Below are 14,717 nucleotides of genomic sequence, written 5' to 3'. Positions count from 1 at the left end.
CAGATTGCTTGCACTGCACATTCATTAAATTTGGTTGTAGAAAAATCCTTGGATCAAATACCTGGCCTAGAAGATCTGCGCATAAAGGACTGAAACATGTGCAACAGCAAATTATGCAGTGATGAAGCTAATTCAGGAGGTGGACACACGCCGGAATAGCACCTTTTTTAATGTTGCAGTGCTTGTATAATGAGTGTCATCTTAAGTGGTGATTCCACCTGTGGTGATGTTATTTCAAGCAACCCAGGAAGTAATACTGAAGACCACAAATGTTACAGCAACACTTCTTGGACGGAATATCACTGCAACTCTCATAAACAAGTTTAACAACCTCGAGAGCTCAACTGTCCTGGCACTCGCAACACTGCTGGATCCGAGATTTAAAGCCTTTGGATTTCACAGTCCAGAAAAGGCCCAAAATGCTGCACGGATACTTACAGCTGAAAGTGCAGCACTGGTGAGGCACACACGAGTGGAGACTTCATCAGATGATCATTCACCTCAACGAGCAACAAATGCACAAAAATTCCATCCTCCACAGGTGCAACTTGTCTGTGTTCATGATCAAATCTTTATTTTTTTTCAGCTTCCAACCTTTGAACAAGTTTCGATCAAGATGCTGCACTGGTAAGAGCTCACGGGAATCATACATCGGATGCTACAATTGAAGTTCAGAGATACTTGCAAAGATCAGAGGATCCTCTGGCCTATTGGAATGAGCACAAAAATGTTTATCCGCATTTGTTCTTGTTGGCTAAACAATATTTATGCATACAAGCCTCATCTGTTCCCAGTGAAAGTGTTTTCTCAGAAGTTGAAGAAGTCTTCAGCAAAAAAAGAAATCGCCCAAGACCAAAAACAGTGGAAAAGTCTTATTACTTTAATAAAATCCTCTCAATTCTCCTCCCCAAATGTCATGACTGAGTTATACAAGCACAACCCAATCTTCCCTGCACCTTTTTTGTTTCATAAATAAACCTCTGAATTCCCATCCCAAAATGTCATGACTGAGTTATACAAGCAAAGCCCACTTTCCCCTGCACCGACTTTGTTTTATAAAGTAAGCCCTCTCTCAATCCCAGATACTGGTCAACATAAAGTGTGTCTACTGAATCAGCTGAACATATATTGACAGTTTTCTCTTCTATTTCACAACTAGATGTCACTGAAATTAACCTTTGAATGAATGAACCCATGTTCAATACAATTGGCCAAGCGGTTCTACTCCTTTATTGCTTCGTTCACTAGTGAAAAAAGCAGTAGCGTCTCAGGGTTGGACCTCACACGAGGGTCTTTGGCGTGAGCAGTGAAGTGAAGACCTCTGGAAATATCAACAGCAATGATGAAAAGGGCAAGCATGTTCATGTACAACACACATTCAGTTATTCAACACATCAAAGTGTAGCTGTCGACCTGCTGGCACCTGCATCTCATCGACGATTTCAGTTCATCCAAGAAGATCCTCGATGCTTTTTCATATTTTATTGTTCATCATGTCCTGACTTTGGCTCTTGGTTTTCAGACTCTGATTGAAATGAATTCAAATGACCAGCACATTTTATCTTGTTTACTTTAAAGCAAAGCAGAAGGAACATTTATCCAAAGGCTAATGGGCCAGTGAGTCTCTACTCTACATTACTCAAGTGGAGAAAAACATCTTTAAATCTTTCTCATCAGTATTCCTCAGCAGTGGACTTCAGATACGAGTCTCTGATCTCAATCAGCTTCAAAAACCTTTAGTCGCCAAAAAACAGGAGGCAAAGGCGTTCTTCATCATCTTCTACATCCAGGACTCTGCAGGAGTTCCTATTTCTTTCTTCTGTGAGTGGACACAGGTCCTTATAGCCTCTAGTAGTAGAAAACAATCTTGTTTCAAACAAGAGCAACTGACAGTGAGGGTGTTTTTTTTAAATCATTCAAATTGTACACTACACTATATCTTGTTTCACTTAAAATGAACCAATTGACCAACCAAATAAAGTTTAATGAGAGAAAAATTGCTGAACACAAAACCTAAGAGGTCAAAAACACAATGATGATCCACCATAATAAAATTAATAAAATAGCAAAAGACAAAATGGCTGAACAAAAAAAAACACATGATGGTAAACACACAGTAATAGAAACAAAATAATAAAAAACAAAATGGCTGAACGCAATATAAACATGATGGACAACATACACTATTGGAAATACAATAATATAAGACAAAATGGCTGAACACAAAATACCATGGCGGTCAATACACACTCATGGCAACACGATCATAAAATTTAAAAATGTCAAAACAACAAAACTCAAGAACTCAAAACCCTCACAAGTACATCATAAAATCAAATTTGGATAAAATCAAACACCTATGGTCAAAACACACTCACAGAAACATGGAAAAAAGGCTACAAACAAAACACACAAGGTGATCCACACACAGTAATAGAAACAAAATAATAAAAGACAAAACAAAAAACCCAAATGGTCAGAACACACTGAAGGAACACAATAATAAAGGACAAAACGGCTGAACAAAAAACCCAAATGGTCAAAGCACACTCACGGAAACACAATAACAAAAGATGAAATGGCCGAACAAAAACACAAATGATTAAAACACACTCATGGAAAAACAATGATATAAGACAAAAACCACATGGTGGTGATCACACAAATAATTTTTACAAATACAGAGAATAGAACGAAACACCTTCAACCGTCAAAATAAAATCAACAAGAAATATTTGCTAATAAACTTGAAGAACGGAGGACAAAGTCCAGAACAACAGTGTAATAACAAAAATGATGAACAAGACATTAAGCTAAAGGTCTGGGGTCCATAGTCAATGAGGCACACAGTGCTAATACTTCAGAGGTTTGGATTTACTTGTGGAGCTTAGACTAGAAGAGAGCGGCACAGGAGACGTGATATAATCAGAATGCAATAAAAACAAATTTAAAACACTGCATCTTGAATTAAAACACTGCATCGAGGGGTCATGAACCACTGGGACGTGTAGCATTCATTACTGGGCCGCACACAAATGCAAGTCAAGAGTATTGTCTTGGGTACTTAAAATATTACTCATCAAAATTGTGAAAATGAGTCAAAACAATGTCTTTACAACGGAGGCAAAGGCTAAAAAGTTGATATAAAGAAAATGAAATAAAATGAGATTGTTAAAGTTTAAAAATGAAATCCGTAAACATTTGTTCAGATTTGTGTTTTGTTCGTGTTAACGTGAATACAAACCACACATCTTTGCTCACAAAAGCTCTTTGTGAACATGATTCAGCATCAGCTAATATCGCAGCACAATCTGGCAGACGAGACTCTAGGCATTTCTCCGTATATTTTCATCACAACAGGAAATAATCAATTCTAATTTGCTCCTCGAAGGCACAAAAGCGTATATTCATTATGAAGAAGGTTTCACAAAACTACCCTTTAAGGGTTTTGAGGAAGTACCAGGGCGTTCCTGTAATGCAATTTCAAATGAATTAATATGTCTCTGTGCAGCAAAACAACTACATATACACCGTGTATAGTTGAGACCACAAGAGGAATACATTTTATTATACTGGATGTAATTCCATTCAATATATTATAGTCAAGCTACTGTAGTTAGTAAACAACCCCATTTGTTCCATGTTATGACCGACCTCTTGTTTTATATCAATGTTAGTGTTGCTAACAGTAGAATCTTAGACTTCATTACAGCAATAAAGTGACATCCAGAAGACAAAACAATAATGTTTGTGGAGAGCTTCTTCTTCTAAATCACAAATCTTCAAAAAAATCCTGGTATCTTATCAAGTCGATTATCAAGCAGTCTGACTGTGGCCAAGAGAACACTCATGATATCTTCTGGTAGCTAATGTGAGTAGAACAACACTCCCACATGGTTTTATCAAAATGCCACAATGATTCCCATAAGAAGGAGTGAAAATGCTACTTTATTGTTCATGGCTGCTTTGTTATTTCTAAATGACAAACAGCTGAGCCAAGAAATATAAAAAAGTGTCTGAAATGCTAATGTGAGTACCCTGTTCTATTATGTTCCCTTCAAGAGTGAGTTGTGTTTGAATGTGAAAGGGAATTATTATTCTGCCCGCCCTGTGCATAGGTGATCAGTTTGATAGGCCGATGACAAACTGAGAAGATGATGATGATGCAAGTTTAGTAAATAATATAAGGGGCTTAGATTGCTGAGTTAGTTTTGCATTTCTATTCACAGAACTGTGTCTATCATGAAAAATGACACAAGAAAAAATAGTTTTAGCTCAGCGGTCCATTTGCTTGCACAGCATGAATGCATGAATAATCTGTTTGAACCTCAAACCCATCGCCCACTCTGTGAGCAGATTGTTAGGGTGATGCCACAGAATCTACACTGAGCTTGTGTTTCCTCTTCATGCTTACATAGGCATAGTCCAGTCACACAGGAGGATGGATGATGGAAAAGAGGATGTCTTAAGATAATAAGATAATAAGATGGATGTCTTTCCATTTATTTCTCTTTGATCTTGTTCTTATTTTTATTTATATGAATAATTGCTGTATTGCTGTGTCTAATTGGAAAAAAAAATTCCCGAAGGAGACCTCCTGAGGGATCAATAAAGTTCTACCTACCTAGGATGTATGGCTGGGTGAATAGATGAAGTAAGGATGGTCTGATGGTTGGATATGTGGATAGAAGAAAAGATGGAAGGACGGGTGAATTGATAGATAAAAGAAGGAAAAGGGAAAGATGGATGTGTGGATGGATTTATGGATGGATGGATGGAGGTGCAGATGGATGTACAAATGGATGTACAAATGGATGTGTGGATGGATGTACAACTGGATGTGTGGATGGATTTATGGATGTTTGGATGGATGGATGTACAAATGGATGTGTGGATGGATGTACAAATGGATGTGTGGATGGATTTATGGATGTTTGGATGGATGTACAAATGGATGTTTGGATGGATGTGTGGATGGATGTACAAATGGATGTGCAGATGGATGTGTGGATGGATTTATGGATTTTTGGATAGATGTGCAGATGGATTTATGGATTTTTGGATAGATGTGCAGATGGATTTATGGATTTTTGGATAGATGTGCAGATGGATTTATGGATTTTTGGATAGATGTGCAGATGGATTTGTTGATAGATGTGCGGATTGATGTGCAGATGGATGGATGGATTTGTAGATGTGTGGATGGATGGATTGATGTGCGGATGGTTGTGTGGATGGATGGATTTGTGTATGTGTGGATGGATGAGAACAGAAGTGAATTGTCCACTCGACTCAACCTCTTCCATCTACTGTCAGTAGAAGAAACTTGAATTGATTAAATGGATACACAATGTATTCAATATACAAACATGACTTTAGATCAAATATACACAACAAATATTTGTGTACACACAAACACTGGACAGTTAAGAATGACAGTGTGTCCACATGGCCAGTGTTGGAATAGCTTATTCTCGGTGTACCTCAGTGGATTTGATCAACAGTGCAGGAGCTGAGTGTGTGTGAGATGATGAGTGCCGTCCGTCAGCTGTGAGGAGTTAAACCACATAAAATGGATAATCAATGTGATGGAACTGTTGAACCACTTGCGTAGAAGAGAAGAAACACGACTGCTGTGGAAGTAGCATCAATCGTTGTCATCTTTGCTTTATTACCTCCAGCACGGAGGTTTTGTGGTCGTCGATGTCCTTCAGAAATGTAACGCAGCACGTTCAAATTGATTTCTTGAAGCACAATACAAGAGTGTTGATTTGCTGTCACAATATAAACCATTCACTTATGCATTATTTTACAGAACTACAGAAACTTTCTAACTGCAACAGGACTTGTTGTCAAGACCCTCGAGCAGTTGAAAGGATGGAAAAAAAAGAGAAATATATATGATACAATTGAATTTTATAACAAAGCTAAATAAGCTACAATTGTTATTTTAATGTATGTAAAACATAAATATGAAAAGGCCAGCTGATATATACTGTGAATATATATAATAAAAATGATATATACAGTACTGTGCAAAAGTTTAAGACAGGTGTGAAAAATCGCTGTAAACTAAGAATGCTTTCAAAAATGGTTAATAGTTTATTTTCATCAATTAACAAAATGCAGTGAATGAACAGAAGAGAAATGTAAATCAAATCACTATTTGGTGAGACCTTCAAAACAACATCAATACACTTTCACACAGTTTTTGAAGGAACTCGGCTGGTAGGTTGTTCCAAACATCTGGGAGACCCAACCACAGATCTTCTGTGGATAGAAGGCTTCCTCAAAGCCTTCTAACGCTTCATGTATGCTTGGGGTCGTTGTCCTGCTGCAAAATACATTTTGAGCCAATCATACGCCTCCCTGATGGTATTGAATGATGGATAGGTATGTGTCTGTATTTCTCAGGATTGAGGAAACCATTAATCCTGACCAAATCTCCAACTCCATTTGCACAGAACTGCCTTCTGCTACAGACAACTATTTCTAATTTTGATTAATCAGTCCAGAGCACCTGCTGCCATTTTTCTACACCTTTTCTTTTCTTATAATTTGTTTCCATGTCGGAGGAATGGCTTTTTTGGCCACTTTTTCCACTTCTGGCCAGACTTCCCAGGACAGAAGATGGGTGTACCTGGCTCCCACTGGTTTCTGCCAGTTCTCAGGTGATGGCAAGAAGTTCAATTTGTCTTTCATCTGCTGCACTGCAAGTTTCCTTGGCCGACCACTCTGCTTACGAGTTTGGCTGTTCCTCAACCAGTTTTAAGCTCCTACACAGTTGTATCTTTTCCCCTTAATGACTGTGTTACAACCTACTTGTGAAATTGATGATCATTAGCACCTGTTTGGTATAATTGGTTGGTCATCTCTAGAATTCTACAAAACCCCTGACTTTGTGTAAATGTGCCAATAAGAATTGATGCTGGTTTGAAGGCAAAGGATAGTAATAAATGTTGATTTAGATTTCTCTTTTCTTCAATCACTTTGCATTTTGTAAATTGATAAAAAATAAACAATTATTTATATATTTCAAGCATTCTTAGTTTACAGTGTTTTTTCACACCTGCCTAAAACTTTTGCACAGCACTGTATATATATTTATTTCTTCAGATTATTTTGAGTATAAATATATATAAAAAGGACAAATAAAACACAGGAAATAAGTCTTGATGTTTTTATATTTTGAAATTAATAATACAAATTAGCTGTCAGAGGTTTTTCTATACAATCATACTTTGCATGAAGGACGATAAATTACATAATTATGAATACATAACTAAATGTATACATAAATGAAAACATATAAATATGTCTTGATAAATAAAAAATAAAAGACTGATGAAAGTGAAAATGTTTTGTGTTATGTGGACCCCGTGTCTGCCATAGACAATAGACTAGACAAGATCGAGAACATGAAACACTAATCTGTTCGTTCCAGATTATCTTGGTTTATGAAGAAAGTGATGGAATATCGACATTTTCAAATTATTATTCAAATGGGCCTCAGGTTTATTCTTAGATTGCTGATTATCATTCCCAGTGTGAATGTGGGAGTTTCAGCCTGATGGAGATAAATGATTTGTTGGAACAGACTCTGCTTCCACGGCCGCTGACGAGGGTAGATGATGGAGACGACGAGCTGGCTAAATGAAAAAGTGCCCCCTGCTGATTAAACTCCACTATTTGCCGCTACAACAGTGTTTATGAATAAAGCAACATCATTAGGATTTCATGCTGTGATCAAACTCATGATGTTGCGCGTCATTACTTACTTCGCTCTTAAGTATGAACTCACACAGATGTGGTTGAACGTCGACTTCTGCGGATCACTCATGTCGGTGAAGTACCCATGCAAACAAAAGGGAGAACCAGAAGGGAACCAGCAACCATGTTTCTGTGAGGCTGCCATGGAAAATACTCCACCTCTGTCCTTCCAAGTCTTCGTCTAAGTGCAAAAATTAATGAAAGATTTTCCAACAAAATCAGGTTCATCCACTCGCATGACTCATTCCTTTTGATTTGAAAAATAAAGTCTCTCTTGTTCTGTCAGTTAAGTTTGTGGTAACCCTTAGTGAATCGTTTAAGATATTAAAAATGAAGATTTATTTATGAGGAGCTTGTACTGAGGGGTGTCTGGAATCCTCTCTTTATAAAGGTTAAAAAATATATCTGTATTGAAGGAGCTGCTGGGACCTATTATTTTGTTTTTACCACACTTACAACATAATAATTTCTGTTGAACTATGCCTTTATGTTCTCAGGCTGTACTCACAACAAACACAGCAAAAATAAAATACCACCACTGGCATGAAAACAAATTTGAAGTGCATGAAAAATACATCTCACCATTAAAACGGATAAAACCGGAGTCCGTTTCCGTCGCTCCAACACGACGTCACCTCCAGGTCTTAATACTTTGCTTTATGGAGAAAAAAGGATCAATTCAGAGTGTAACGGGTCGTTTATTCACCGCTTCAAAACAAACAAACATACAAACTTTTACGATCGATCGGACTCGCTCTTTGCCGGCAGCTGTACAGGTCGATAGCTCCGGGAAAGACGGTCCCGGGTTATGGGTCCCCTCTATATTTAAGGGAAAGTTTCCTGTCCAGGGGGCGTATTTTCTGGGGCAGTGGTTCTTTGATGTTAGTTCCTGTCTCGAGTCACCTGGAGAGCAACATCCCTGCCTCCCTGCCGTGTGGGCAAGTTCCTTTGTCTTCCTGCCCCCCTTTCTTGAGTGTGTTCCGTTTTGCTCTTTTGTTTCACGCCCACAGGTGTGAACTGAGCAGTCAGACAGATGCTTCATTAAGTCGCTGATTAATCTCTACGTCTGTTTCAAGCTACCCTTGAGACAGTGTATATCAGTATGAAGTGAAATGTTGGTTGTGAATGTGTATTCAAACGTTTAAGCTCTTAGATGAGGCTTGTAATTTATACTCTATATTTTTATTATCTTTTTAGCATTAATTTAACTTATGGCGTATACTATAGTGTAGAATAATTTCCAATCTAACAACTCCCCCTGTTTATGACGTGGCCTTTACAGGTCACGTCATAAACAAAAAGTTCAATTCTTTCTTCAAAAGTTCAAATCAATTTTCTAAATCAATGGTTGTTCCGCAGCAACATTTTATCGTTTTTTATCAATCAGCAAGTAAGATATAAACTAAATTTTTTTTTTCTTCACTCATAGCCTGGTATCAAATATTGGACCGGTACCAGAAAACTATGTGTAAGACTCATAGTGGACTGGTTAAAACCCAGCGTGAATCATAAAAGTCGGAATCTTGTTACTTCAGAGGTGAGGAAAAAAAGCTGCCGACACCGTGGACAGAATGTAAGTGAGGAATGTTTTTGCCGACCGAGCTGTGTGTGTGACCACATTCTTCTCTGCTGGTCGCTAATGAGATTGATGTCCTTTACTTGAGGCATGAAAAAGTCACGTGTCAACTGTGCCGTCAGCATCAAACACGTTCTCTGCCTGTGGATGAATGCAAGTTTTGCATCTTCAGATATTCAGGAAAATGCTGGACCTGTTGTATTAATGTTATTAAGACATGTTGGTCCAACTCTGTACTGGGGCTGGAATTAAGTGAGCAGTGAATCTCAAGGCAAAAGATGTACCTCGAAGGTCAGTGAGGCTACAATCTAAGATCAGGGGTCCACAACCTTTTTTGTACGCGGACCAGAGAAGAGTAAAAATACAGAATGACCTGCAGATAAACTACAATTATAAGTGAACGAAAAGAACACTTCACCATAACGCTGAAAGAGCAAGAACTCTGCATCTGCGTATATTTAATTTTATGCAGACAATGGTGTTCTGTGTGTCTCCTAGCTTTAATGTGTGAGTTTGTGTTTTAGCATTATTTATCTGAAAAAAGGAGTCTGAAACAGAAGTTTCTAGAGTTTGTTTTGTACAAGTGTTCACTAGTCAAGAGCCACATGCTAATGTTATGTTAGAGGAAATGGGTATCCATTTCTTTTCAGAGTTACAAGAAGAAATGTGTGCCCATTTTAACGCAGCAACCGCAGCTCAGGTGTCTTTGTCTTCATCTTCGTCCAAAATAACAAACTTAAAAACATCCAATAGACCTCCATGGTGCTCCTCTACAACACTCATCTCGTCTTGAAGTCTGGACATGAGGAATTATTCAGAAAAAGTAAACAAATGTTTATTTTAGGCTTGTTATTAACATGATAGGTGAAGACCACTGAGCTCCAGTTGCTACACTATAATGGACATACATTAAGTCGAAATCAGGTTAAGTAGAAAATGAGTCAAGTTTGAATTTAGGCTGAACCCAAATGAAAACTGCTATTGTTAGCATTGAGTATGTTTCCATCTCACCAAGTGCCTGATTCTAAATCTTGTTTATGAATTCTGCTGCCTCGCTGCGACTCGGATACTTCTGCCTGGTTCAGACTACTGATCAGATAGTATCGACCCTCTCGACCATTTAGATTGTCTGTTTTTGATGTTGGACTGCCCAATACACACTTCTACTCCTGAGTGTGAGTGATTTATATGAGTCATTGGACTGTGCCAATAAAGTCTAGTTCTACAGGTACATCTCAAAAAATTAGAATATCACGAAAAAGTTCAATATTTTTTGTTACTCATTTCAGAATGTGAAACCCATATATTATATAGATTCATTACACATAGAGTGAAACACTTCAAACATTTATTATTATGATTGTGGCTTATAGATAAGGAACACCCAAAATTCAGTGTCTCAGAAAACTAGAATATTACATAGCATCAATGAAAAAAAAAGATATTTTAAACAGAAATGTCAGGCTTCTGAAAAGTACGTTTATTTCCATGCACTCAATACTTGGTTGGGCCTCCTTTTGCATTAATTACAGCATCAATGTGGCGTGGCATGGAAGCCATCAGCATGTGTGGCACTGCTCAGGTGTTATGGAAGCCCAGGTAGCTTTGATAGCAGCCTTGAGGTCATTGTTGGGTCTGGTGTCTCTCATCTTCCTCTTGACAATACCCCACAGATTCTCTATGGGTTCAGATCAGGTGAATTTGCAAAGTAACTCCTGGTCATTGAACCAGCTTTTGGTACCTTTGGCTGTGTGGGCAGATGCCAAGTCCTGCTGGAAAATGAAATCGGCATCACCATAAAGCTTGTCAGCAGAAGGAAGCACGAAGTGCTCTAATATTTCCTGGTGGATGGTTGTGTTGACTGTGCACTTCAGAAAACACAACCAGTAGTACACGACCAGCAGATAACATGGCTCCACAAATCATCACCAAGGTCCCAGGGTTGCTTGAAGTCCAGTGTAAAGTTTCCACAGTCAGTGATGATTTGTGTGTGAGTGTGTAATGAATCTATATAATATATGGGTTTCACATTCTGAAATGAGTAACAAAAAATATTGAACTGTTTCATGGTATTCAAATTTTTGTAGATGTACCTGTATTAAGTACATGCTCCACCCTCCAACGGGCTACATTATTGGTTTATCCCTTGAGGCCTGAATACATTTAATCTACTCTCCGCCCATGTTGTGTACATGAGTACACTCAAGTGTTCACAGACGCATCCCTGACCGGCTGGGGCGGGACCTGTGACAGGACAGTGTGGTCAAACACAGCAAAACACATAAACGACCTAGAACTGCAAGCGGTTCAAAGGGTCCTCCACCACATGTACTAATAGAACTGGAGTTCCATCCAGGTAATATTTCATACACCACTGAGATCATACATGTTGTGTCCTCGATAATTTGTCAAAATGAAAAGCTTGCAGTGGAAGTGCTGTCTATGCTTCTCAGTGATTCATAGTCACATTTCTCCTCACATGATGGGGGTCTGGTGGTGAGAATAGACCGGGAATATTGACCTGACAATTTATTGCCTAAAAGGTAACAGCAGGAGGAAAATGAGAACATTGTTTCAACAGGTCTGATGGATGATGAGTGAGTCATAGAAACAAAAAGCACTGAAAATAGAGATGCAAATGAGGTATTTAGCAATTAAGTTCAAAATGCAATTGGAATCATTTGGTGATCTCAACACACACCCTCTGTATGCACTGTTAAAATAACGTTTAGTTTGGAGTTGCTGTCTTCAGAGAAATAAAATTCAACAGAAAAAATATATAAGATGAAAATGATATAATCAGCAATTTTTCACCTCTTTCCTAAAATCTACAATTTTAATGCTATTTAAAACAGGCAGTTGTGTTAAATATATTATAGTTGACGATTGTTCGATTATGGTCAAAAAATGTTTACTTACAATTAAAATGTTTTAATTACAGTTAAATAGCTTGATTACAGAATACAATTGTTTGATAACAGATGAAAATTGTTTGATTACATATATACATGGTTCGGTTACAGTTGAAAATAGTTGGATAACAGTTGAAAATGGTTTTATTACAGTTGAAATGGTTTCATTACAGTTGAAAATAGTTGGATAACAGTAGAAAATGGTTCGATTACAGTTTAAAATAGTTGGATTACAGTTGAAAATGGTTCGATTACAGTTGAAATAGTTTGATTACAGTTGAAAATGTTTTTATTACAGTTGAAATGGTTTCATTACAGTTGAAAATAGTTGGATTACAGTAGAAAATGGTTCGACTACAGTTGAAATAGTTTGATTACAAATTGTTTGATAAAAATTGTTTGATTACAGATGAAAATTGTTTGATTACAGTTAAATATGGTTCGATTATAGTTGAAAATAGTTTGATTACAGTTGAAAGGTGTTTAATTACAGATGAAAATAGTTTGATTAAAGTTGAAAGTTGTTTGATTGCAAATGAAAATTGTTTGATTACAGATGAAAATAGTTTGATTATAGATGAAAATAGTTTGATTATAGTTGAAAATTGTTTGATTACAGATGAAAATAGTTTGATTATAGATGAAAATAGTTTGATTATAGTTGAAAATTGTTTAGTACAGATGAAAATTGTTTGATTACAGATGAACATCTTTTGATTATAGTTGAAAATGGTTTGACTACAGTTGAAATAGTTTGATTACAGTAGAAAAGGGTTTGATTACAGTTGAAAATCGTTTCATTACAGTTGAAAATTGTTTGATTATAGTTGAAAATCCTTTGATTTCAGTTAAAAGTTGTTTAATTACAGATAAAAATTGTTTGATTACAGTTAAATATGGTTCGATTATAGTTGAAAATAGTTGGATTACAGTTGAAAGTTGTTTAATTACAGATGAAAATAGTTTGATTATAGATGAAAATAGTTTGATTATAGTTGAAAATTGTTTGATTACAGATGAAAATTGTTTGATTATAGATGAAAATAGTTTGATTATAGTTGAAAATTGTTTAGTACAGATGAAAATTGTTTGATTACAGATGAAAATTGTTTGATTATAGTTGAAAATTGTTGGATTATAGTTGAAAATTGTTTAATTACAGTTGAAAATGGTTTAATTACAGTTGAAAATTGTTTGATTACAGTTGAAAATTGTTTGATTACAGTTGAAAATAGTTCGATTACAGTTGAAAATAGTTTGATTACAGTTGAAAATTGTTGTATTACAGTTGCTCCTGCTATTCAAATGTATACCTGTAATTAAAAATAATTTTTGTACAGATGAACAAAACCTTTGCAAAGTGCAGCCCGGGAGCCACACACAACCATTTTTACCTCCTTTCAGTCAAACTAAATAGCATTTTGTGAAGGGTCTGCACACAGGGTGACGAGGAGTAGTTGATGCGTCAGAGAAAAAGACAGTTATCCTACGTTTTTGTCTTGGCAATTCAGAGCAGGGATGTTTCTTCTGAGTGACATTTTAAAGCCGGCAGCTATCAATTGTCAGTGAAGGTCAAGCAGCCTGTGGAGTGTGCTTCAGCCAGATTGAAGGGCTTAGTCTTTCAAAAGCAGGTTCTTAGGATGACTTGGATTCTAGTCAAAAGAAGAAAAAAAAATCTGTGAACAAAATAAAAATAAACTTTTCCTAGCTTGTTTCAAGGCTTCACTTTGTCTTTTTTTTTTTATAAAGTGCAACTAATAAGTTGATTTGATTTTCTCTTAAATAGATCTTGGACCACTATTGTATCATCAGTATGTATCTGTTAACATGGAAACATTTACATTAGAAAGTTTGCTTAACAATTTGTCTTTCTTGAGATTAAATCTTGTTTACCATAACCACACCCACTCTGCTGTGGTTGGTCCAGCATCGAGGGATGTCACTGTGTGTCACTAATCCCAGAAGTCTCCACCTCCAAAGGACTCGTTGTATAAACAAAGCGGGGTGTGATTACAGATGGCTGGAGGAGGGAGTGAAGACCTTTATTACGTCATAATGGAGTCTGCTCTCGTAACCTTTCGTATGCTGAGATTGCAGACGGTGGAGAACTTTATAAAGTAATAAGTTCAAAACATGGTCATGATGAGGGACTTGCTGCATCTTGGAGAGGAAGACTTAAACATTTGAAACATGTGAGTCAAGAAAGTTGGGTTTTAAAATTCGTTGTCCTTTTTCCATGGAGGTTGTTTTTTTGATTTAATGATGTTTGGCTGGTTTCAGGACATATTTATTTAAAAATAATAAAACTGTATTCCAGTTTGATAACCATGTTTTCTATCACAAAAAAAACACAAAAATCATATGATCACAATAAAAAGGAATCATGTATACTAAAACATCGGAAACATAAAGCAGAAATATTTAAACCTATCGTGTCCCCAAATGAATCTGGTAAGCTT

At 36.8% G+C, this 14,717-nt stretch overlaps 1 long non-coding RNA gene across 1 annotated transcript in view; it reads right to left on the bottom strand.

The window, feature by feature from the left end:
* Positions 1-14,717, bottom strand: part of LOC148059882 (uncharacterized) — a 312,120-nt gene that overhangs the window by 244,118 nt on the left and 53,285 nt on the right. The gene's annotated exons all lie outside the window — the stretch shown is intronic.

The sequence above is a fragment of the Callionymus lyra genome, chromosome 19, assembly GCF_982586985.1.
Source record: "Callionymus lyra chromosome 19, fCalLyr1.hap1.1, whole genome shotgun sequence".
Taxonomy (NCBI): domain Eukaryota; kingdom Metazoa; phylum Chordata; class Actinopteri; order Syngnathiformes; family Callionymidae; genus Callionymus; species Callionymus lyra.
The sequence above is the reverse complement of the archived record's forward strand: the minus strand, read 5'-3'. Positions and strand labels throughout refer to the sequence as shown.